Source organism: Ursus americanus, chromosome 2 (genome assembly GCF_024610735.1).
Source record: "Ursus americanus isolate L20-20 chromosome 2, mUrsAme1.1.p, whole genome shotgun sequence".
In the NCBI taxonomy this organism is placed as follows: Eukaryota; Metazoa; Chordata; class Mammalia; order Carnivora; family Ursidae; genus Ursus; species Ursus americanus.
Window position 1 is genome coordinate 36,063,864 of NC_142128.1, and position 27,064 is coordinate 36,090,927.

Consider the following 27,064-nt stretch of genomic DNA (forward strand, 5'->3'; position numbering starts at 1 on the left):
TATATATTATGGCAAATACACTGAATTCCACTATTAAAAAGCTAAGACTCTCAGACTGGGTGAATAAACAAGACCCATCCGTAGTCTACTTTCAAGAGAGATACCACCAACAAAAAGAAATGAAAAAAGAATAACAACAAAAGGATGTGTCCATGCCCATGGAAACCAGAGAGAGAGAGAAAGCAACACTGTTTTCAGAAAAACCCAAGGCAGAAAGCATTAACAAAACTCAACATAGCCATTAATATTCATAAAAGTTTCAATCCATAACCAATGCTACTCAATAAACAGTCTCTGTGAGTCAAATGACAGGGGCTCAAAATACATGAAGCACAAACCCTGACAAGTTTCCAAAGAGAAATGGAGAGAAATACAGTAGTTCTGGGAGACCCTAACCAACCCATCCGAAGTACCCAAGGCTCCTGAATCATAAAATTAATAAAGTTTGTAAGACAGAAAGCATGCTACTACAAGTGTCCAAGGGGTATCTCAGGAAAATTCAGCCCGACTTGCCCATTTATCCATCTATCAATTCATCCACTCACCCACCCACCCATTCATTCATCCCTCCATCATTCCATCCATCCACTCACCCACCCAGCCACCCACCCATCCAATCCATTCCAAACCCACCACCCCCTGCCATCCATCCAACCATACAATGTACACTGAGAATCTACTCCATACCAGGCACTGGGGATCCAATGGAATACAAAGATAAGGTGCTTCTTATTAGGAATTTTACAGGCTTCCTCCACACACAAAGGAAGAAAGCATAAGTAGACAAATTAAAAACAGAGGCATGGTGATAAACAATGGGATATGATTGAGTGTAACAGGAGTAACAAGGTATCAGCTAAGGTCTCAGATTTTCATTCAGCAGGACATGTGAAGACCAGTGAGCAAGAGATGGCTCTTGAGTAGCTTATATTTTATTTAAGAGGAAGTCAAGAAAATAAACATGAGAACAGGAATATTATTTCAGATAGTAGCAAGTGCCATAAAGAAGGTAAGATATAACAATGGAAAAGAACATGTTTGGGGCAGGAAAGACACTGATACTTTGGCCAGTCATCACAGGTTCCTAAAAGAAGGGGGCATTGGAATCTGAGAGCCTCCAGAAGCAGGGGGCTGGCAAAGGCCAAGTCAGAAAAGTGCCTGGGAGCCAGCTCCTGCCAGGGTGTTTGGGTGTTATTCTTGGAACCATGGGAAGCCTCTAGATCTACCTGGATAGTCTGAGAGGTAACTCCATGTGGGTCTGCTGGAGCCTGGAGGACACCACGGGTTCCTTAGGTAGTCATACACCCTTCTAAGCCAGAGCTACCTATACAGGCAGCCTTGCAGCTTCCACAGAGGCTCAGATGGTAAATCCTGCTCTAATTACACTGGTAATTATGAAATGACACTTGCTGGGCAGGAAAGAGCATTCCTTCTGTTAGGAAATGATCCCTAAGAAGCCAGTCCCAGCCTCTCTAACAGGGAGTGTGCTTGAATTTACAAACAGCTGATGGAAGGAGGTGAGACCCAGTCCAGACAGGGAGCACAGGCACCATGAGAGGTAAGGAGCCTAGGTATTGGGAAGCAACTCACCTGAGCATTCACATCGCCACTCCCTGTTCTGGAGACAGCATTAGAAATAGAAAATACTACACGGTTAGTTAGGCCTAGATTTTAATCCTTGTCCTGGCCTCAGTGAGCTGGGGGACCTGGGATGGTCAGTTGCCTCTCCAAACATGAGGCTCTCCATGCACAAATGGGTTTAACAACCACCTTTCTTGTGGGGATACCCCTGCACACAGTAGGTATCTGAGAAATGCCAGACCCTTCTCTCCAGGTTCTCCCACACCTCTTGGTTGGAAACTCAGGTGGGAGGAGGAAGGAAAGGAGGATAAAAGAAAGGGAACGGCCAGCCACATAGTTATTATGCTCCCTGGTGATGCTGGAAGGGAGTTAAACAGCCAGCGATAATAAGATTCTTGCCCCATGCTCCCTGTGATGGCGAATAATGGAGACGTGAGAACAGAGGATCCATCAGAGCTCATAGAGGAGAGTAACGAAAGCAGGTGATCAAAGGAATAAACCCACTGCAATCTGAAAAACAGCCTGCCTGCTTTCATCCATCTGGGAGGTGACGAAAGGACTCACACTCCTGCCAAAAACATACTTTTCTACCCAAACCACCATGGGCGTGGCAGTTTTCTGGAACAGATTCCCTCAGGACTAATCAATCTTCTCCTTGGTCTGGCCACGTCTCCCAGTGCCTCAGGCCCCACTCGGAGCTAAGCTTTAGAAATACCCACTGCCAAGGAGATTTATCCATTTTAAAAGGTCAGAGAATTACTGCCATTGAAGCTTGTGCACAGAGCAGGTGTAAATATCCCCCAGCACCCCCTCATGCTTTATCACTCTCAGGAGAGGGGGGCCTGGGGAAGGAAGTAAGGCTCCGGGACGTTACTTTCTAGGCAGAGCATTTAACTGCTTGGTGCCTGGGGAGCCACGGACTCCCTGTGGGTGGACCTTACCAACCTATGCCACCTTTATCACCCTCTCACCTTAGAATGATCAGTCTCCAGCTTTCTGAGCTGCCAGAGAAGCTAGAGACCTGGACCTTCCCTGTCCAGTTTTGTGAAGCATCGCTCTGAGCGGAAGAAGGATGAACAACCCCACGCAACAGATTTGGACCTCACATCCCAGTCACTGAAGCATTGAGAAGGCAAGGATGCAGAGTCAGTTAAAACAACAGCCCCCACCACCTTGACCATAAACACCAGATAATCTGTTTTGCTACATGCTGATTAGTAAACCACTAGGAAGAGAGGAATGAAATGCCACTGCCCCAGTAGGAATTCCTATTTTCTCACGACCAGCTCAGAATTCGGAGCATCCCAAAATGCTCTGGGGGCTGTGTGGGTCTGGGAAAACCAGAACTGTAATGAGGGTTTTTTTGTTTTGTTTTGTTTTTTAAACCAATCACCGCACTTGTGTGGAAAATGTGATACCTGGGGGAGTTTAGAAAAACTGGCAAACATATGAGGAAGAATCCAGGCTGCAGAGATGCACAGACTGAGGTTCAAATCCCAGTCCAGCCAGTTACAAGCTGTGTGACTGTGGGCAAGTTACCTCATCTCTCTGGGCTTCTGCCCTGCCTGATAGAAAGAGGGATGATGACACCAAGTCTGCCTAGGTGCCATGGAGATTTAGGCTAATATAAGTGTTATCATATAGCTCACAGCTCATGCCCAATGAATTGATATTTTGTCAAGTTGACATTCTCAGTCCTGATTTTTTTTTATACACACACATGTATATAGAGACAGAGTGAGAGAAAAATTGAATAACTCCATCAACCAACCTATCAACAAACTAACTCGATTAAATGACCCAGCAACCACACAGACTTTCCAAAGTTTAGAAGTCAAGATGCCCAATGGAAAAGAAGGGTAAATCAGAGTCAAGGAAATCCAATGGTTGGCCAGGAATTATACATTTGGTCCCCTGAAGTGAGAGGAGCCTCCCTGTCATCCTCCGCCCTTCCCACTCTTGCTTTGCCCAGTACTGTGCACAGACTAGAATGTGCTAACCAGGGACGACACCCCCAAATGCAGTACAGCATGGTGGTTGAAAACATGGGCCCTGGAGCCAGCCTGGTAGGCTTCAAATCCCAGCCAATACTGGAGTGACCTTGCTGAGATTCAATTTCCTTGTTAAAAGAAGGAAACCGTTTGGCAGTTCTTCAAAAAGTTAAACACAGAATAACTCTATGACCCTGCAATTCTACTTCTAGGTATCTATCCAAAATAATTAAAAACAGGTGTTTAAATATTTGTACATGCATGTTCACAGCAGCACTATTCCCAATAGCCAAAATACCCATCACCAGATGAGTGGATAAACAAATATGTCATGGATCCATACAATGGAATGTTATTCAGCCATAAAAGGAATGAGGTACTGATACATGCTACAATGTGGATGAATCTTGTAAACATTATGCTTAGTGAGAGAAACCAATCACTAAAGGCCATACTGTACGATTCCATTCATGTGAAATGTTCAGAACAGGCAAATCCACAGAGACAGAGCAGATTATGGTCGTCAGGGGCTAGGGGAGGGGGAACAGGGAGTGACTGCTAACAAAGTTACCTATGGGTGATGAAAATGCTTACAGGCAGCGGTTGACAACATTGTGAATATACTAAATGACACTAAATTGTTCATGTTAAAATGCTTATTTTTATGTTACATGTATTTTGCCTCAGTAAATTACTTTTAATTATTCAAATTCTTCTACCCATAACTGGCAGCCAACAGCAGGAGCCTGGGGGCCTGGGGAGGGGTCTCCAATGGGCAGTGACACTGTCAGGAGGAGAAGGAACAGGGGAGCACAAAGCATGCTCTCATCACCACTCAAATGACAGAGACCAGAGATTCAGCCTCCTTCACCACCTACACCAACTCCAGGCCGCCCATGGGCTGGCCATGCACCTCTCTGGTCCCATCACACAGGAAATTTACATGTGTAATAAAAAGCCTCTATCTTGATACTGATCTTAGGAAGAAAAAAAATTCTTACATTGGTATTAATTTTCCTTCCCAGGTTTTAATTGAAGAGAGGATACAGTGTCATGAGGGAAATAAAACCTTACTTCATCTATCCAAGGGCCATGTGGCTTCATTAGAAGTTACATTAGCTCCTCATTAAGCAACAATAATAATGTGGAGTCGGAATCAATGAAAAAAATGCATTGCCCCAAGGTATAGATCCATTTGGTTCAATTATATTCTTACATGGCCAAGCTCTGGTGGCTCCAATGCTAATAAAAATGTGTGATGCCAGAAGATGTGGCTTCCTTCCTCCGCCTTCAAAGCTGAATGATGACACAGAGGCAAGGGCATGGCTTCCATCCTCACAACCACTCTCATCGCTGTCTCTAGTAAGAGGCCATCTAACCACTTACCCACCCACACCCTGGCAAAACTGATTTCTAGAGCTCATACATCAACGGTGCCAGGTAGGTTCTATATCACCAGCCTTCCCCTGATCCATGGGGAGACATTGCTCTGGGTGAGGACTGAATTGTGCTGGTGTTGATTATAGTTGTCAGCCTCAGGCACGGGACTGGAGTGCTATGATGGCACGTATGTTCCAGTTATGCCCAGGAGCCCCTCCAACTGGGAGGGGAGCTTAAGAAAACTATCACCCTGGCAATGCCCACCTTGCTACTTAGCCGCACCCCTACATGGCTGGGCTGGGTTTGCACAGTAATAGAGTACATGAGACTTTACCTCCTTCATTTTCACCAGACTTAACAAAAATCCTAAGTCAGGATAAAACGAGTACTTACCTGACTCTCGACCAGGTCGTATGGCAGGGACAGTAAATCCTGCATTAAAAAAATACAAAGACAAGAAACGTTGAGTTTCACATTGCAACAGTTGCTTTTCCTATGTTTTTCTCTTAGACAAAATAACTACATTCTTTGGAAAGAAGTATTTGATCTATTCAATCCAAAAATGTTCATTGAGTGCCTAACGCATGCCAGGTGCCATTATAGGCTCTGCATTTATAACAATAAACAACATGGCAATTTCCTGCTATAGGGTAGGAAAGAAAAGAGGGAGAACATAGCACATAAGGAAGGTAATAAATAATTAATAGATGACGATAAGATCAGACAGTGGTAAGTCCAAAGATGATAAAATGGGTTATCAGAGAGAGAGTAAGGAGTGCTACTGTAGACCGGGGGGTCGGAGGTAGTGGGTATTGAGAGCTGAATGACAAGAAGGAGCCAGACACATCTGGAGTAGGTATTTACAATGCAGGAACAGCAGGTACAAAAGCCCTGGGGCAGGCAGAAATGGAAGAGAGCCAGCCAACAGGAAGGCTGAAGTAGCTGGGAGGAGTCAGACATCAGAGAGGCAGTCAGGGACCCAATCACATCTCGCCTTGAAGGTTAACATACAAATTTAGGTGTTTTTCTAACCAAGTTTGGAAGCCACAGGAAGAATCAATCTTTTCACAGCACCAAAAAAGCCACACCCTAATCTGCTCAATTGCCCCAAGTAGCCCCAATGGTGAGTTGCAGAGACACTTTCTGAAATGTGAATTTCAGGACCAGCCTGCCCCTGTGCCCAGGACACCACCCTCTAGGCCAAGATGGTTTCCCACCCAAAGGGAGAAAAGGTACTACAAGCTCCTCTTTGCCCTGCCTGAAGCTCACATCAAGCCTTTCAACATATGTCTGTGGACTCTACCAGCACCTCAGAACCCAAGACAAAGAAAGTAGAAAATCTCTTTCCCAGACTCTGCCCAACTGAGGAGAAACCCCTGGGCACTGGCTGGTCCAAAGCAGGTTTCAGAGCCTAATGAGCTGCATCAAGGAGTTGAACCAACCAGCACCCAAAAGGCAAAGGGATTAGATACAGCTCTGCTTCCCAAGGTCTCGGGCCCAGCTGACCTGGCCACCAAAACAAGGAAACATCCCACCAAGAGCCCTTGCTGAGTTTCAGGTTCCTCATCCTACTTCACAGGCTGGGCATGGGGATTAAATGAGACATCACATGCCCACATCACAGACAGCACTCAGTAAAGGCCTAAGTGTTAAGAGCCGTTATAGCATATTTATTATCGTTATTGGTCAAGCCCATGACCAACAGATTGACAATGAACATGGGCTAGGACCAGTCAGCACAGTCCATTTACATAAAGAAAAATGCTCAGGGGTATGACTGAGCTAGAGCCACAATTAGGAAACAGGTAATCTGTAGAGTGGATGCCAGATAAATACCTGAAGGATGAGCTTCTCCTCCTAACCCTACCCAAAGGGTGATACACCCAGGCATCCCTGTGGCTTCTCTCTCCTGTTTGCAAGGTGTATACAAGAAGGCTTGTCCTGCCTGCCTGTGCCTGCCAGATCAGATTTGGGAACACTATGCTGCCCACTCAGGTGGGTCTCCGGCCTCAAGTTTACAAGGGAGGTACACATGGAGAGTGTAAGGCAGAGCCTGGGGTCTACCTACACAAGGTAGATGAATGTAGACCTTTCCCCTAGGGTCCCCAGCCTTTCCTCCACCAATACCCCTCCCCTTTTTATCTTCAAATCCTCCTTCAAACGAGCTCCTTCCCTTGGCCCAGAAACATATTCAAAGCTCACCCTTCTTTTCCTTACCCCTCACCCCCTTTATAAATAATAAAGCTCTGTTCTCTTTGCTTCTTCCCATGTACTCTCCAGGACTGTGCACAACACAGAGACACTATTAGGAGGACAAAGGACAAGGTCCCCAATGGCCCTTATGGTCCGGGGAGGAGCAGATAGTAATTAGGGGATCACAAAACACAAGTGAGGTTACAGCCCTGAAGAAGAGTGTGTGATGCTCCTCCCTGTCCTCTCTTTTGCTCCTCTGAGCCTGGAGGCCCCATCCACCCAGTCCACCTTATCAGATAACCACAGCTCCTTCTACCTTCTCAACTTGGCAGAATCCCTCTGCAGTGACTCTCCACTGCCTTCTTCAAGTGCTGTCTTATCCCCTTTCCGACTTTTCCCAGAGTGCTTCCTCATTGGGCTCCTTTTCCTGTGCCTGTTCCAGGAGCACCAGCATCCTCTGCATGCATCTTACCCTCCCTTGGGACCATTTACTATCTGTCCCCTTGGGATCCCGGTTCCCACCTCCTCTAGGACCTCTGAAAGTCTGCACCTAGTCCTGTCTGTTCTCCTGAGCTGCAGGCCCCACAAACTGACTGCCTTCTCCACTCTACAAGTACCACTGACATTTCAACTCCACAGGACCCAAGTCAAGCTCTCCTCTTGCCACCAGCTGCACCTCCTTCTTCTCAGGGCTCTCCTAGTCCACTGAGCCTGCAGCCTGGGTGCCTGCCCTCGCTCACCCCCACTTTCAATTCCAGCTGATCCACTGCAGCTGTGTCTCTTACACTGCACTCTTGTCCCCGGTCTGGTTACTGCATAATAATTGCATAATAATAGACTCTTCAAAGGCTTCTGGACACGTCTCTATGCTGCTGAAAACAATTTGGCTGAAAGCAAGGAGACCAGCAGGACAATTTGGTCAAAATGAATATTCTGTGGCTGTTGTTTTCAGGGTGTTGGTCATCTTGGTAAGCCATGAAGTGGTTTTAAAGACTTTTTATGCATCTTTAACCACTTGGATCTGTTTATGCCCCATATTAAGAGTTTCATTTTGTTTGTTTAAGAAATCAAAGCCCAGTATTGCCAAGCTCAACTGTAACTAATGGCAGACACAGGGCAATGAAAAGAAAGAGTATCCTATAAAAAACTCATTTATAGCATTCATCTAGATGAGCTTCATGTAACAGTCCCTTGAAAAGCAATGTATATGCTTTATGTCAATGTGCTGCCCTGTGAAAATCCATTTTGCAGGATGTGTGATCCTGGAAAGGTAGGGTATCAATTGAATTTAGATAAATCAAAATCAATATTATTTTCCCCACCACTCTTTTCTGAATTATAAATGAAGTCCCTATCACTCTCCAAAGTCACCCCTGAAAAGATAGTCATGGATGCAATTTTGACATGTGTTCTTCCAGCCTCTTCCTACACATGTACAAACATATTGCTCATATATGCATATATGCACACACACAAATATAGTTTAGCTTTTAAAAATGGATCAGAGCTGTACATATTGACCTGAGTACTTGCTCTTGCTTTTTATAATCTTACCAATAGAGTGTGAATATCTTTTCCAGACAGTTCGTGTAGAGTTGGGTTTCTCCATTTCAGCACTGTTGAAAATTTGGACTGGATAATTCTTTGTCGTAGGGGGTGCCAAGTGTTCCCTGAGGGACCTTTGAGATGTGGAAAGAACCCCTGATGTGGAGCCATCTCTTCCTTTGTTAACAGCTGCATACAATTCCATACTATGGGCACACCATAATTTAACTATCCCCATACTCATCGACATCCAAAATCTATTTTAAATTCATCAGAGGAATCTCATGGTTAAAAAAAAAAATTGCAATGTGTAAGAAGTCATTTTACTCTATCCTTCTGGTTAATTTTGAATTACTGTCTATCTGGTTTGTTTAAAACAGACAGGTCCTCTGTGTGCATTAGGCAGCTCCATGGGTTTCTTTTATGTTTGTTCATATGACATGGGCATGGACAGAACTCCACCTGTGTCAGGGAAAGATAGGTGATCTTTACTGCCGTGATGGCACAGGGAGGTGGCACTCTCATGCACCACTGGCAGGGGCAGCAATTGGCACCACCTGTCTTGTGGGCAATCAGGCAAAACAGATCAAGAGCCGTCACCCTGTCTAACAATCTATTTCTTGTTCAGTAAAATTAAGTGGATAGCTCTGGTCTGTCCCTTCCTTTCTCTTTAGGCTGGATGAACTCACTGAAGCTAGATGGCTCTTAAAGATAAATGCCTGGTCCTTCTCAGAAAGACAATTAATGAGCTCAGAGACTGCTTAAACCAAGATGAAATGTGAGATTAACAGACGCAGGGCCATCTATCCACCCTGCCAACAGGCTATCTCTTCTTAGCCGGGCTGTTTCATTAGATGCCGCCAAGGAAACCCACCAAAAGCACCGTGGCTATTGGGGCTATTTTTGAGATAATTGCAAGGCTTGGGCTTGGATCCGCTTAAATCAGAAATATGGGACAGAGAAGGATTAAGGCAAACCCTACCCCCTTCTCCTCTGCCAAAAATGTCCCAACAGGATTTAAAGGGAAGAGAAAACCACATGAAACTTTCATCAGAGCCTGGTTGGTTTTCTGCAGAAACTGCGAGGCCTGAAGTTCCGACTCTGAACAGTGCCCAGTATAATAATTAGGCACTTTTCCTCCCCGCAGGCCTCCTGGTCTCCTCACCCACCCCTTCTCTCCATGTCTGGGAACCTGAGTTGCCTTAAGGGGAAGGGAGGAAGGAAAGAGGCAGAAGGGGGGCAGATAACAGTTCAGAACAGGAACCTATGTCCTAACTGTACTCTGGAATTACCAAACCAGTGCACTCTACGGAAGCTCAAATCTTACTGCTATGCACACTTTTAAAAACTGAATCCAATCTCTGTTCGCATAACCTTGCAAGCAGGTAGACCATGACAGGGTCTCCTCTAGGTTGACTTCCCCTTTTCCCCTCCAGTCTGCCATCTCCTAGAAAGCACACCAAGAACGCAACACTGCAGGAGCCCCTCAGAAACAACCTGGCTTGCCTGCAGCTTCGACATCCCTCTCCCCAGTGGAGAAAAGACAAGAAACGGTATTTCTGCAGACCCTCTTTTCCTTGTCATCTGTTTCGTAAGAATTTCAACCTGATGTCTGAATGTGTCCCCTCGACACCATCCTGACGACAAGCACAATAACATTGGGAGAAGAAGCAATGATAACCATCATAGCTGCTAAGTGAAGTCCATGCAGGTGACTCACTTTGCTCCTGCAATGGGATTAAAACTTGGATTAATCTTTGTGCTTTTCCTTTGTGCGCTTCCTTACATAAGACTTTCATCAGTCAGAGGCTGCCTCCTTGCCTTAGGGAGGATTAGCATTACTCTAGCAGGAATGACAGGATAAAGAGACAGTATTCAGTCTTTGATTTCCAAAGGAATCTGCCAAACCAATGCCTATACAACAATCTAGCCATTGGAGGGAGATCATGACACCCAGGATGAGTCCAGGTGATTGTGCCCCATCACCATCTGAAAGGAACCTTCCACTAATGCAGCTGCCCAAAGACTGTGGATGGTCCAGGACTCCCATTCACACCCTGAGCCTTGCAGAGCTCCAAAAACTTCTCCATGTGCTCCCCTTTTTCAGTGGTGCCCCTCTGTTTTCAAGGGAGATATACAGCCCTTTAAGAGACAGAAAGGGTTATAATGGTGCCGATGGGACAGCAGTGAACTCCACCCCATTGAAACATTAAATCCAAAAAATAAATAAATAAAAGAAACATTAAATCCTTATTATTATTATGGCTTCACACATCACAAAAACAGAGAAGTAAAGTTCTCAGGGCTTCTGTATTTGTCTGAGATTCTGATTCCAAGACGTCTCTTATCCACTGATTCTATCATATAAATGGAAGATCATACTTGGTACTGTGCAGAAGGACACACACTTGCCCTCAGGTGGCTTCCAAGTAACTCAGGAAGACAAAACTCAAGTATTTATGCAGAAATGGAATATTATAACAGAGAGGCAAGGAATACAGCACTCCAGATGAGGAAAGAAAGCATGTCAGCTGGGTCTTCCAGAAAACAGACATTGAAGTGGAGTCAGGTACATGGAAAATTTACTGGGGAGTAACACTTGAGTAGGGAATTGAATAGTATTCGCCCAAAAAGGTATTTTCAATTCCTCCTAATCCCCCAAAACTTGTGCATATGACATTAGGGAAAAATGGTCTTTGAAGATATAATCAAGGTAAGACCAGGTCATACTGGATTTGGGTGGGCCCTAAAAGCAAAGACAGTGTCCTTATAAAAGAACATGACAGACACAGACATGGGGGGGGCATATGAAGACAGAGGCAGAGGCTGGAGAGACACAGCCACAAGCCAAGGATTGCCAGGGGCCACCAGAAGCTGGGAGAGGCAAGGAAGGATCCTCTTCTAGAGCCCTGGGAGGGAGCGCAGCCCTGGCAACATCTCGAACCCCTGCCTCCAGGACTGAGAGGGGATAAACTGCTGTTGTTTTAAGGCACCCAGTTTGTGATCATTTTTCACAGCAGCAGCAGAATGCTGATGGAGCTGTGAAAGAAGAAGGGAGCCAGCAAGATTGGGCAGGGGAGCTGCCAGACATTCCTGCAGATCTAACAGTGTCTGGCAGCTCACTGGGGACTCAAGAGCCCAGGCCCGTGTCTACACTTTACAGTGTAGTCCCATGTCACACAGAAATGGCCAGGCCCTAGTACAGAGTCTTGCAGTCATTGGCTGGGACCAACCTGAGAAGAGCAGGGCAGCTCAAGAGCTGAGGTGGGACTGAGTCCTCAACAGTTGGAGGCTGTCATCTGTCCACACCATTCACAGCTGGGCCACAAGTCCTTCCTCGAAGGAGAAGTTCTGCGTCTACTGTAGCATAGACACAGGGATAGCAAGATCAAAGTTCCATCCCCCAGTGTGCAACCCCCAACGTGAAAGGAAACACTACCTGTCCCATCACCTGGCTGCCTCAGTAAATCACTCACTCCACCACTGTTTCCTGTGGGCCTGCGGTGTCCTGTGCTCGGTGAACTGGAGCAGCTCCTGACCCCTGGCACCTGCCTTCCAGTTGGGGGGGACAGAGCAGGCTAAAAGCTGCTATAGCATCAGGTGGGCGGAGTATCAGATGGGCCTTGGAATCCACGGTAATCAGGAGCCCGGAATTTTTCCAAGTGCAAGGGACATGATAGCAGGGAGGGACGGAGGTATATGGAGAATGGTTCAGACAGAGGAAGAGTAGAAATAGCTTATCAGTTTGGAAGCTCCTGTGGTTCCTGCAAAAGGTCATGGAAGTGTGAATGACAGCAATGAAGACGGAAAAAAAAAAAGACAGAGTCAAGGAATATTGTGGAGATATAATCAAGGAGATATGCTGGTATGTCACAGGGGGTATTTGTGTTGGGGGTCAAGGGGCCAGGAAAATATCATTATCCCTGATTTCCTGACTTGCATTTCTGGTGGACAGTGATGCTCATTATTGATCTGGGGAAGATCGGGGTCGGGGGGTAGAGGGGGTATTGGTAGAGATTAAGGAAGTGTTTGATGGACATGTGACATTTGAGATGTCCATTTAGAGTGGCCAAAAAGATAATGAAACATGTCCATGTGGGATTCAGATGAGAAGTTGGAGCCCAAGTATGAATTTGGGGATCTGAGAGACCTTACCAGTTGGACTGGCAAAGTGCTGAGGTTTCTTTCTCTATGTCAGAATCTACTGCATGGAGATGTGATAAAGCCTTGGGAGCCACCTGAACAGGTAAGCTGTATTTGCCATGCAGGTGTAACAGGGAGCAGCTGGTCAGGGATGCAGATAACGCCCTTAACACAGAAGACAAGAGTCATACCTGAAGACCTAGAGTCATATCTGGCCTAGACTCCAATACACGCATGTGGCCTCTGCGCACTGAGGTGCAACACATCATAGGACATTACTGCCTAGCACGTGGGGAACCAGTCAACAGGAAAAGATGTTGACCAGGAATCTCTAAGCAAGTCATCAAGGGATCAGGGCACAGTCAGCATCATGCCCTTCCTAGCTCTTCAGAGACACAAAATATGGGATACACTACAGGGGCAAAGAGTAGTTCAGAGTATGGAAACATCTTGGTGGAAGGGAAAGAGCCTGGGATATTAAAAGCCAGGTGGCCCTTGTTTCTATCACCAGACCATGAGATCTACTAACATAGTGTTTATACCTGCCTTGTGCACTATATTCCCAGACCTGGTCATTCCTGGTACCCACTGGGAGCTTGATAAAAGCCAGTAACATGAGTGGATGAGTGGATGGATGGGTGGGTGGATATGTCTAAATTCTACCATGTTCCTTTGTTAGGAATAAAGACAGCCAAATTTAAAATTCCTTAAAACCCATGTGTCTATTTTGATTCATGCCAACTTGAAAGCACCTCCTTCAAGAAGCAGTAGAGGATCACAGTTAAAAATGTGAGTCACACTGCCTATGACAGCCCCACCAAAGCCAAGATGCCTTGCATGTGTCTCCTAACCTCTTTGAAACTCAGTTTTCACCTGTGTGAGGTATCATGATAATTGTACCTATTTCATTTGTCTCTAATGAGAACTAAATAGATAATTCATGTACGTTGCTTCAGACAATGTATGGCAAAAGTACATGATAAATTACACATTCCCACTCCTCTTCTCTCCTACTACCATCAGACATCACTTCTCACTGTGCTGTGCTGCCCTGCCCTCCTGGCCACACCACCTATCTGCAGGCCCCTACGGCCACTCACCTGTTCCCTTAATCCTGTGGGCTCTCATAAATCATCAGTGATGTGGAAGACAACTATACACAGCATATGCTGGGCTATTGTGTGCTAAAGCCTTCATAATACAACTCCAAGGAAGAGCATCTAGTACTTAATTTTTAAAATGTGATATATATTTAATGCAATATTAATATTTAACTCACTTAATGCAATATTTAATTTGATATCTAATGCAAATAAAAATAGTAAACAGATTAATGATTTACACAAGTGCTTGCCTATTCTGTTTTTTAAAGCATTTTTCTGCCTAGAAGACAATCTTCTATCCCCCAGAAAGCAAATATGGGAGGGTTTTAGAGCTGGTTCTTGTAAGTGGGTCAGAGTTGTCATCTTGTGAGTGGGCTTGACCAAGCAGCAGCAGCCATGGGTTTCATTTAGTCACATAATTAATGAGGGCATATTATGTGCTGGGCACTGGGCTAAGATTTGTTGGGAAGAGAGAAGGAGCCCTATTCTCACAGAGCTCACAATCCAGTGAGATGATGAAATTCTATGACAACCAAGGTAAGTGCTAGGAAGAGAACCCTACAATAGTCACACCAAGCACTAGCAGGGAACCTAATCCAGACTTGGGGTGAGGTTGGGGGGAAGACTTCTTAGAGGAAGCAATACCTGGACTGAGATAACTTGGTGAAGGAGAGAGTGTTCCAGGAAAAGGTAAGAGTTGACACAAGGCTTCTGGGGACTGAATGTGTGCCTCCCCAATTCATATATGGAAGCCCCAATCCCCAAAGTGATGGTCTGAGGAGGTGGGACTTTTGGCAGATGGTTAGGTGATGAAAACAGAGCCCTTATGAATGGGATTAGTGTTAAGAGATGAGAGAGATGACGTATCTCTTCACCATGTGAGGGCACAGCAAGAAGGTCAACATCTTGAAGAGAGCTCTCACCAGGCACCGGGTCAGCTACGCCTTAATCTTGGGCTTCCAGCCTTCAGAACCATAAGAAGTAAATGTCTATGGTTTAAGCTGCACAGCCTATGATGCTCTGTGAGAGCAGTCCAAGCTGACTAAGATGAAATCCTGAAGACAGGGTTATGCCAGAGACCACAGAAGTTCATAACTTGCTGGAGAACAGAAGGGAAGTAGGAGTGAGGCAGGGCTTTGTGGGACCCAAGAAGGGGTTTGGACATTATTCCAAAGATGAGATTTAGCCACTGGAATGACATGACCAGGGCTACACTGTAGAAGGAATACTCCAGCATGGATATTCCAGAACTGTGTGGAAGACAGTTCCACACCTAGCATCTACTAAACTAATCAAGATAAGAGAGGTGCCAATGGGAACAGGAAAGAAAATGAGTAGATTCAAGAAAAATTTAGGATGCTGAATGGACAGGTCTTGGTGACTGTGGCAAGTGACAAAGAGGAACAAAGCAAAGATGATATGTAGATGATACATAGGTTAAGAATTTGGTAGGTGCAGGGGTGCTTGGGTGGCACAGCGGTTAAGCGTCTGCCTTCAGCTCGGGGCGTGATCCCGGCGTTATGGGATCGAACCCCACATCAGGCTCCTCTGCTATGAGCCTGCTTCTTCCTCTCCCACTCCCCCTGCTTGTGTTCCCTCTCTCGCTGGCTGTCTCTATCTCTGTCGAATAAATAAATAAAATCTTTAAAAAGAAATTTGGTAGGTGCAGTAAATAAATGATGTTAGTCACAAATGTCCTTGTTATCATGACTATCATCGTTACTAATGACTTGGTGCCACCCTCAGGGACTATACAGAATAAATCTATTTCAATTTCCACAGCAGAACCTTTCAACTCTGTTTCCAAAAATAACTGTAACCCATGAAAGGTGCAAAGTGTGACAATAAATTGGGTCTCATCCTACATGAGCCAAATGATCCAACATAATGTTGAAATAACCTACATGTCCAAAAATAGGGGATTAAGTCAAGTATAGCATAGATATACAATTGAGTATTTTACGACCTTCAGAGATAATGTTCCAATGTTATATTTAATGACACGGAGAAATGGGCTTAATGCATTGTAAATTTTTTTTAACTTGGTGTATGTAGAATAATTTCACTTTAACACATAAAGAATAAAATATGCCATAGCTTTCAATTTTTTTCTTTATGCTTTTATGTTTTTCAGTATTCATAACATAAAAGGAAATAAAAACTCAGTTTCAATTTATTCAAAACAATACGTAATAAAAACACTGGAAGCCTTGGATCAATGCTATGAATTGTCCTCCCTAACTTGAGGCTAATTACATTCCAAGACCAACAGCCTTTATTTCAAGAACTTATTTCTCAAGACCAGGGCTCTCTGGCCAAGCAACCTTCACCCAATCTCTCTCTTCTTGACCATGGCCACACTGCCACCTTTCCGTCATTCCATCACAAGAACGTATGAAGACAATATAAGTGAATACCAAAAAAATGCCTAAGTTGTTGAAAAATTGGATGTGTGGAAAATAAAGAGGGAAATAATGGGTCTTCCTCTGTGGGAGGAGAGGATCCAGTTGAATCAAACATTACAGAAATCTAAGGGAGAGAAGAGAATTATTGAAAACTTATCTAGTCATCTTAGGTAAGGATGAAACAGAGTCCTAAATTTTTTCCAAGGCCTGCTTCTTGTGGAGGTTTTAAAAACCTGATCCTAAATTATCTGACACTCCTCCCATCAAGAGGCATCCCTTCCCTTAAATCTGGGAGGACTCATGACTTCAACTAACACCGTATAGCCCAAGTGATGCTATGTGACTTCCGAAGCCAGATCATGGAAGGCCATATAGCCTCTGAATGAGTATCTTGGGTACAGATCACGCTCTGTGCACTCCCTCTTGACATAGTTCCTTTCAAGATCCAGCCATCATGTGGTGAGAAGCCCAAGCCACACAGAAAAGTCCCACGGAGGCACTCAGGTCTCAAATCCTAGCCAAACCCAGCCATTGGGCCAACCCAACCCAGTCACCAAGCATGTGAGTGAAGAAGTCTCCAGTTAGTGTTGCCAGCCTCAAGCTGTATTAGTCACCCCAGCCATCTGAGTCCCCACACAATATGGGGCAGAGACAAGCTACACCCTGTCCAAATTCCTAACCCACAGAATCTACAAACACAGTAAAGTCATCATTACTTGTGCTGTTAAATTTGGGGTGATTTGTTATATAGCAACAGATAAGTGTAACAAAAGCTGGTTTCCAAAAGCGTGATGGTATTGAACCAAAACTAAAACATGTGCCATTCATTTGGGTACTGTGTGACAGGCCTGAAGGTAACAATTGGTGATGGTAAGAAGGAAAATATTGGAAGCTAGGGAAAAAAGGGGTTCCTGGATGTGTAGTAGAAGAAACTTTGACTGCAGTAATGTAGAAAGTAGAAAACATACTAGATAAACTCTGTTGCATCTAAGATTTCCAGACAGAGTGTTGAAGGTGCAATCCTGCTTCTTCTGGTCACCTAGAATAAGTTGGGCAAGAAAAGAGCTCAACTAAAGAACCAATGATACAATATTGAGGTCAATTTCTGAGTAAATATAAAGGGCCCAGGACAATCTTTCCAGCCAACAAAGGCTACTCAAAGTAAGGAAGGACACAGATCAATTCCACGTTGTTATCAGAACACTATGCCAGTTTCAGAGGAAAGATGACACCAGTAGTTTGACTGAAAATCCATTTGTTAAAATTTAAGATTCCTAGACCACTTTAGTCAAATGAAATCACTTCAAGGATCCTAGAAGACAACTTGAGGACAACAGGTTTTCCAAAGATACTAGGAATACTATCCCACAGGGGTGCCTGGGTGGCGCAGTCGTTAAGCGTCTGCCTTCGGCTCAGGGCGTGATCCTGGCGTTCCGGGATCGAGCCCCACATCAGGCTTCTCCACTAGGAGCTTGCTTCTTCCTCTCTCACTCCCCCTGCTTGTGTTCCCTCTCTCGCTGGCTGTCTCTCTCTCTGTCAAATAAATAAATAAATAAATCTTTAAAAAAAAAAAAAATACTATCCCACAGAAGCCTCACAGAGAGCCCAAGTATAAAGGGACTTATCTACTAGAGATTCATGGGTGTGGCTTGGGTCTAATGACATAATGAATTGACGCATAAGAAATCCATTAAGGTTCTTAAAGTAATCATACCAGCTTGGAGTAAAAGAAACTAAGACAGTACTAATTAAAAGAGTCCTTTTGATCCCCAAACTTCCATGGACATAGAACAAGTAGAGAAATCTACCCTGTGGCAGATATAGGCTGTTTCTTAAGGGGTGGGAGTGGGGGGTAGGTGTCTCAAAGGTCAGAATCAAGATCTGAGAGTTGGAGCCAAAAGCCACAAAATTCATACCCAGGGATCTGTTTTGGACCCTAATCAAGAAGTGGGCATCATATGCCAAGATGAATTTCACAATTACTATGGGCCACTGATTGCTATGGTTCCCCCCACTTTTTTTTTTTTTTTTTTTGAGACAGAGAATGTGTGTGCAAGCGGTGGGGGAGGCAGAGAATCCTAAGCAGACTCCACACTCAGCACAGAGCCCAATGCGTGGTTCAATCTCACAACCCTGAGATCATGACCTAAGCTGAAATCAAGAGTTGTATGCTCAACTGAGCCACCAAGGCACCCCCAATTTTCCCTTTTCTGAATGGGAATTTCTAGGACAGTTACCCTATGTTGGTCTCATCACTGCATGTTAAGTGTTGGGTGAGGAGGGGTGGGCAGATAACTTGCCCCTTTAGTTCACAGATCTTCAAATCTAGAGAACCTGTATCCAAGGGACCAAACTTGAGGATCCTCATCCACATGTGGACCTTAAATAAGGTTTATGAGATCCTTGGCCTCAAGCCGAGCCTGATGGTGGAATGGGAGATACTTTTGCAGGGAGTCTTGGAAGAATCTAATGTATTTTGCAGGTGGGAAAAATGCAAATAATTTATAACTAGCCTGCACACTGAGTTGGTTTTAGAAACACTGCCCCAAATCCTTTAACACTCTTGCTACTGGGATATGGAAGCCATCTCTCCTGGATTTCCAGCCTACTGACCCACCATGCAGACTTTAGACTTGCCAGCCTCCATAGTTGGGTGAGCCAATTCCTTGAAAAACGTCTTTATACATACATATACATCCTATTGCTTGTGGGTAGTTCAAGTCCAAAGGCCTTTTGCTACACAATTCCCTCTTGCTCGGGCAGGTCATTTGTTCTATTCAAGTCTTCAACTGATTGTTCTCTACAATGTGGAGTTGAAAACATCCAATCTACTTTACTCAAAGTTCACTGATTTAAAAGTGACTCTCATCCAAAAACACCCTCACAGGAATACTCAGAATCATATGTGACCACATATCCAGGAACCATGGATTAGTTTATTAATTACCTGTTTATTGTCAGACTGTCCCCTAGACTGTAAACTTAAGGAGATCAAAGACCATGATGACCATGTCTGTTTTGTTCACTGTTTTAAGTTCAGCACTTATCCTAGTCCCTGTCACATACTAGGATCTTGATAACTATTGGATGGATGCATGGAGACACAAATAAGATGAGAGGATGAAGTTGTTAGAAAAGTTACAAGAGACAAAGTAGGAAGTAAACAGAATCCAAATTGCAGAAGATCTTATTTGAAAGGCAATGAGCAGTGAATCACCCCAAGGACCTTGGAGAAATGCTGAAGGGTTTCAAGTAAAATAGTAAAAGTGTACAGTTTATGCTTCAGAGAGGACACATTAGAGGCAGAAGAACAATTTAGACTGTCACTAACAGTCCTGGTGAAAGACAGTGGGGATCGAGAAGATAAAACAGTCCCAAGAGATGGTTAAGAAGCAAAATCTGTGACCAATTTAGATGTGGGAGGCAGAAAAATGGAAGAATCTAGAGTGACCATGGAACTGACACTTGGGGGACTAGGCCCGTGGTAGTGATATTAACCTGGAGAGGAACCCATAAGAGACGATAGGCTGGGGGTGGGAGAGATGGTGAGTTTGATCTTGGACCTCTAGTTGTCCACCAGACAACTGGAGCCTGGAGATAGGAAAGGTAGTATCAGCACATAGTTATGAGTTGTGGGTACCATTCACCCCATCCAGGAAGTATGCAAAGTGAAATTTTAAAGGGCCAGAGATAAAGCTCAGGTGCTCTGATACAGAAAGAAAGCTCAAAAGAGGAGCTGAATCGTTTCTTAGATGGAGTTGAGGCAGAATCAGAGAAGATGCATGTCTTTGAAACCTCAAGACACTGTGCTTGCACCTCTACCATGGAATTGATTTCTTCCTTAAATAAAAGTCACTTCTATTTGGATCTAATCTCTCTAGAGTTCCTTCCCATCCTTGAATCCTGTGAAGTCCTGCACATAGTAGGTCCCCAATAGCCTATGCAGATCTGAACCATCCCAGAATGGGGACAAAAATCACTAATTAGTTTTAATCTAGACTAATTGCTTTTTTTAAACTCTCATATAAATCTGACTTTTAATAGGTTCTGAGAATCGATGTTTCATTATTTTTTTGCCGCAGTGGAGTTTATCCCTGTTGATGGACCATTACAAATCATCGCTGAGAGGTCCCCTTTCTATCTCTCATTTCCTGATCTTTCAGCAGGATATCTTTGTTCTTGAAAGTGAAGAAAAAAAATTAAATGGGTCTTGGAAATTAACAACCAGGACCAACCACACCAAAGGAAGAGGTGTTCTGGTTTTCTCAAGGAGCCTACTCCAGGCAGAATCCATATCACTCAAAAGGAATAAATAGAAGGCTTTATTTGGGGGCATCAAACTGGTATTTTCAGTATTTATCTGTCATTCATTAAGTATCCACTACATACCAGGCACTGACCAAGCAGTTTACATCTGAACTCACTTCATCATCACAGCAATGCTAAGAAGCTAAGAGGTATAAGACTATAATCAGCCCCATTTTCCAGTAGGGGACACTGAGACTTAGAGAAGTTAAGGAGCTTGCTGAGGTCATAGGGCTATTACGCTACAAGACCTGCCTGGAAATACACTCCCCCAAAACAGGCTGCCATGAATGTCTGCTGTATATGCCCAGCTCAGGTCACTGGGTCCCTGAAGGAGCCTGCCTGGAAGTCAGAGGGATGCTAAAGCATCCTCTGTCTAAAGCCTCAGATGTCACCACAAAGTGGTGACAAATAGTGGCAAAGTTTCCTCTTGACTTTGACCTCTGACAACAATCCCTTCTCTTTTCCTTGACACTGAGATTGCTCTGTAGAGCCATCTGTGTACAACCAAGCACAACAGTACACCCCCAAGAAGAAAGAGATATGGCCCAGATTCAGCGCAGCATCAATACCTTTTAATGTCAAAGTGCACCCTCGCGCACACGTACACACATGCACGCACAAACACACACTCCCCTGGTTTTACCACAGCAGGTTTTGAACATGAAGGAACCATCAGAAGGGGGCTCCAAACCAACTCAGATTCTCTTGGACCTCTATGTGCCAAGAAGAAATCAATGAGTAGTAAGCCTGCAAGTTGGGTAATGGGTAATGGGTAACCCATTACCCATGTCAGTGAAACCCTTTGCAGATCTCTGTTGGTGCTCCTGGTACAAGCAGGATTCAGGGCACAGGCCTGGCCCTCATGACCCACTTCAATTTTTTCATGGGGGAGAGTATTAGGAAAAAGACAGCATAGAAGCTGTAATGGCCACAGGGTAGGGAATCCAACAGGAGTGGATTTGCAACCTGCCTTGGGCATGCTATCCCTCCTACTCACCCTTCTCATCTGCACAGCAGAATTAATTATAGCTCCTGTCCCCTCAGAAATGAGGAACTAGTATATGGAGGGCATTTATTTATCCCAGTGCCCAGCACACAGTGAGAGCTCAGCAAATGTCAGCTGCTGTTGTCATTATCCTTACACAGCTGGTGGTAGCTCTGCACAGCTATCGGAAGGGGATATACACAAACTGTGTGAAGAGCATAGGGCAGACTTGGGATCAAATCCTCACTGTATTCCTTTGGATCCTGGGCAAATTATTTAAACCTCTCTGACCCTCATGGAAGTCAGGGTCTAGTATAAGAGAAAGATACTGAAGTAATCACACAAATGTATAAACAGAAATGGAGATTTGTGCTAAAGAGAAGCAGCGTGATTCTGAAAGTGCAAAATAACAAAGCAAACTGCAATGAAATGCAGAGAGGATGGGCAATAGAGCGGGAGGAAGCTTCTCTGAGGAAGTAAAAATGAGTAGGAATCCATTAGGTAGTGGCATGTGCAAAGGCCCTGTGGTTACAGCAGCCAAAGGGTCTGTAGCATAGAGAGGGAGGCAGCAGGAAGGCCCTGCTGACTTTAGGAATAAAGGTCCAAAGGGCAGAGACTTCTAGCTGCTCTGCTCCCTTGATTTATCCCGGATGCCTAGAATAATGCCAGTCACATAAGTGGTACTCAAAAAATATTTACTTACAAATTATGAGCTCATAGAACTTATTATTAGCAAGTCAGTCACTTCAGGGTGGATGTACCGTGCACTGAGCACTGGCTCCTGGTGGGCAGTGCCACAGGGAGAGTCCAGGGCTCTAGGTTTTCAATAGTCATGAAAAGCTGCTGCCCTCAGGCACCTATGTGGTGCACTTCTACATGATCTTTACCCCAGCCTCCTGCCTAACCCATACAGACACAGACACAGACACACACACACACACACACACACACACACACACACACACAACAGGTGTGCCATGGCAGGGCTTGAAAGGTGAGAGGATTTCTTTGTGTGGTAATTTTCAGGGAAATTCTATGCTTAACAGCCGACATAGGAGGGATGTTTATTTCCCAGCTATTCATTATATTTCAATGAACAGCCCAATTTGTGGTAAAAAGTCCCAAACATACCTAATATAGTTCTTTGCCATCACAAAGCACATGGCATTTCTCTTCTCTCTTTGACCCAGTTAGGAGAGTGGGGTTCTGGAATGGTTTAAAGTAGAAGGCTTTGAGACCCTAAACGGGAAGCCAAGGAAGATGGAAAAATGATGTGTCTGATTTTTATCATCCCTCAGGGTTGAAGAAATGGAGGCTTCCTTCACAGAATCTCAGGAAAATAGGCTGCCTCCCCCCTTGCGATTCAAATACTCTTAACTTGGGAACCTGATGTCAAGAGCATATCTAGCCCGATGTCCAGGAACTGGCCTCCATCACACATTCACTTCCCCTAGTTGCCATGTTGCCCCCACATGACGTCACCACCAGTCCCAACTGATTGGATCAAGGCTGATACCAGACTCAGAGGGTCCATTGGCCACCAATCAGACTCACTCTGCACAGAATGAGTGGGAAGAGACCAGAGTGGTATGCACAGGAACTGAAAAGTCATGCAGCAAAGGGTTAGGCAGGTACTTTGGCCGGGCACCCCCATTCCATGCCAGACACAGAAGAGACTGAGCAGTGAGCAAAGCCAGATGGCCACAGGCTACAGAGAAGAGGGGAAGGATAACACTGATATACTGGGAGAAGCTGATGAAAGACCACAAAATCCAGGAAGAAAAGGGCACACAAAGGGGATAAGTACCAGGCCTAACATCACGCAGCTTCTAAGTGGCCAAGCCAGCATTTGAACCCAAGCCTAACTCTAAGCTCTGAGTTCTTCCAAATGCACACACTGTTCTCAGCAGGAGGGTGGCAGGATAAAACTTCTTTGGGGAAAAGTCTGTTCAGAGAAGGAGGAGGGATTTTCAGGGTGAGAGGAGAAGTTCCTGAAAACAGAGACCGGCCAAGAGGCTCATCCTGCATCATCTTCTTTCTTGCTGATGGCTTGTCTTGTTTGGGGTTTAGTCTTTACTGAGAACTTATATGTGCCTGGAAATTTGCCAAAGCTTCATTCAACCCTCCACACGAAGTCTATACAGGAGTTATTATTAATCCACATTATAGATGACAAAACTACTTCCTGGTGGGGCCAGACCACGATCCCAGGTCTGTGTGTTGCCAAAGACCACATAGCTGTCTGATGAATGACTTCTTCACCATGCCAAGTCCAGCAAGAGTCTAGAAAAATATCTTGGCTGAGGGGATGGAGAGCAGGGACCCAAAGGACATTTCAGGAGATGAAGTGCCAGCTCACCCAGAGAACCATTTTGGGGGACAACCACCATCACCCAATAGGCTAGATGCGAAATGTGAAACCTTCCATAATTCAAGAATGACGAAGACAATATAGGGAAGTAAGTTTTCTAGTGAGCACTTCTGAGCCTATGCATTTCCTGTCTTTTTCCTACCACCTTCCATCCTTCCATCCATATCCCTTTTCAGGTTTTCTGAGTGTTTCAAGGCCACTGCACCCTCTCTGATGTTTTGCCAACAGAAACCAGCAATCAGATCGTTGTCCCTTTACCTGCCAAATGTCTCCATTCAGTTGTCAGTTACTCAACTTCTATTGTCCCCTTGATGCAATTCATCAGTTGGAATTGTTACTTCTGTGGCAAAATCTGTCTTCCTTCATTCCCCATTAATGTCTTATAAGGGCGCAGTACAACCCTGGCATCTCCAAGTGGGTCTTGCCCAGAGTAAGAATTCACTTTCAAAACCCTTTATATCCATCAGCAAAAATCAATGTGATTGTTAAAGGGTCTTTTACTTGTTAGGGCAATAAAGATTCTTCAAGCTAAATGTTCTTTTTACTCCTCACGTTCCCACTCAAAGCATACCTGCTTTTTCTTAAAGATAAAAAAAAAAAAAAGATATAGAAAAACTGACCTGGAGGAAACAGGTTTTATTTTGCAGATGACAGAACTTCCCTTGTTTAAAAGCAATTTAGCATAGAGTACTGGTCAGAGTGTTCCTCATTAAATAGTCCAGAAAATTTTAATGGAAATGGTCCAAACTAGCAGAGTTAAATGAAGATGTGTCACCCTGTAAGTGTGAACACTGAGTAACAGGATGTTGAGTTCAAGACAGCCCCACCAGGGAGACTGAGAGGATACAGCAGATACTGAAGGATGGGTGCAGGGCAGAACATGGATATTATTTCCCCACTTCTGACTTTCTCCGTGTCAGGAAATCCAGAATTCAAGGAAATGGAGATTCACTACTGCGGTAAGGATTCGAGATAGTTTAATTAACTTCTTGTTCTGAATTCTTTCACTGATCCAACAAATACTGATTGTCTACCAGTTATTAAACACTATGATGGTCCTAGGGACAGCCATAAATAAGAGCCAAGATTCCCACCCTCAGGAGCTTACAGTCAGGAGAGATACACCAAGCAAAGGGAAAGTATGTAATATTATGAGCATGTGTAACATGGACACATGGAGCAAGGGGAGGAGAAGCCAGAGGGATGGGGCCCTTCCTTCCATAAAATACCACCTCCTATTGGTTCTCACTCCTCAATAGCTCTCAAATGAGTCCCCTTCGTGACACCTCCACTGCTGTCAATCTAGCCTGAACCACGTCATTCTATTTATACTGTTTTAACAGCTTCTTAAAAGACTTTCCTGGATCTACCCTGATTCTCTTCCACATCCTCATCATGTAGCTGCCAGAGTAACCCAGAGGGGTCTTTGAAGTGCAAGTCTAACCACCCACTCCCCTGGATAAAGCCCACCAGAAAAAAAGAGGAAAAGGGAGGGGAGGAGGAGGAAGAAGGACAAGGTGTTGCTTTCCCCAGAGCTAACTAGCCTTGTGCTGCTGCAATCTTCCTGGCCTATGATCTTAAGCAAGCATCTTCACCTTCACTTTTCCTCAGCTACAAACAAGGGCTAATCACAGCACAGGTTGAACTAAACAAAAGTGCCAATATTCAGCTCTTTTTGACCTACAAGAATGGCAATTCCATATGATTCAACTTAGTACCTCCATCATGGGGCAGTTGGGAGAGCAGATAAGGTTAGCACAGCACCTGGCACACAGGAAAGCTCTATGGAGAGTGGGGTTTTCCTACCTCCCACTGATCCATTCTTCTTGCTTTGCAAAAACTCCCTCTGGCCATTTTGTGCAGCCACTAGCTCCACGGGCATTTGGCCATAAAACCCTGAAACATCTGGGTTGGCGGGGGTGGGGGGGGGGGGCGTCGGAGCCAGGTACACTCCTTCTCCCTGTGTTACAGCCCATCAGTGGAACGATCTTTATTTCTGGCCAGTTCCGCAGAGCTGATGTCTGCCTAGCACAGAGGAAAATTGTTTCTGCCACATCCTCCAATAAGAATGATTTTCTTCATGCTCCGTTTGTCTACAACTGTCTTTCCGATCATTCTCGCTGTTAGCACATGGTCCACACGCTTGAAATTCAGCCAGAGGAACTGGGTGAAATTTATGATCTGCTGACGACTGAAGCTCAGAGCTATCAGATTTGAATATAAATGTTGGAATGAGGTCATCAGAAGCAACAGGTAGCAAGACAGCCAATCTGCAGATTTGCCATGCCAGAAATCCATACTTTAATCTGCTACCAATTAAAAACATCGATCAGACAACCGATGTTAATTAATAGAACACAGAAATTTTTCTAGCCTTTTATTTTGAGATTATAATTTTTGATGGAGTTTCAAATGCCTCAGTGTTACTATTAACGTCAGCATTTTGCCAATAACGCTCTACTCAAACAGAACAATTCATTAGTGCTAAAACCGATTTACTGGAATGGGCTGAAAATCACTTCGGTTCTCTCCATTAATGTATTACAAGATGAAATATTTCATGAGTTGCTGGTTGACATGCTTGACACTTCCTCTTATACTGCTTAGCTCACTCAAGGTGGAAAATCTCCAGTCGGCAAATGAGATGCCAGGCAAATGAGATACCAGAAAGTAAAATTAAATTCCAAGCCCTTAAAAATGGCTTACTGTCCTTCAAAATAGAGACCATCCCCATCTATATCTTCTGATGACCTTATCTTTTATGAGATAATCCTCAAGATAAGTGAAATCATCAAAGCAAAATGCTTGAGATGGTGCCTGACAGAGAGTTAGCATGAAATAAATGTTAGCCATTACCTGAAGGAAACATGAAGACTAGAGCAGTGGAGATCACAGACTGCAACTCACATGATGAAGTCATACCCATCTGTTAGATCTTAGTTTGAAGGACCTTAGCCTTAGAGCAGACCTCTCTAAGAATTAGTTTGTTTCCCCCCTCCAAGTCTAAAATGGACATTCGTTTCCAAAGGCTGCCCTCACAAGTTATCACAGACTTGATG

General features: G+C 44.5%; 1 long non-coding RNA gene across 2 annotated transcripts in view; it reads right to left on the reverse strand.

Annotated features, from left to right (window-relative positions):
* The window catches only part of LOC148110542 (uncharacterized), a 62,552-nt gene that overhangs the window by 14,987 nt on the left and 20,501 nt on the right, over window positions 1-27,064 (reverse strand). For both annotated transcript variants that reach the window (XR_015728096.1, XR_015728095.1), the window contains exon 2: window positions 5,346-5,384. This is a non-coding gene — a long non-coding RNA (uncharacterized LOC148110542). The remainder of the gene's footprint in view (window positions 1-5,345; window positions 5,385-27,064) is intronic.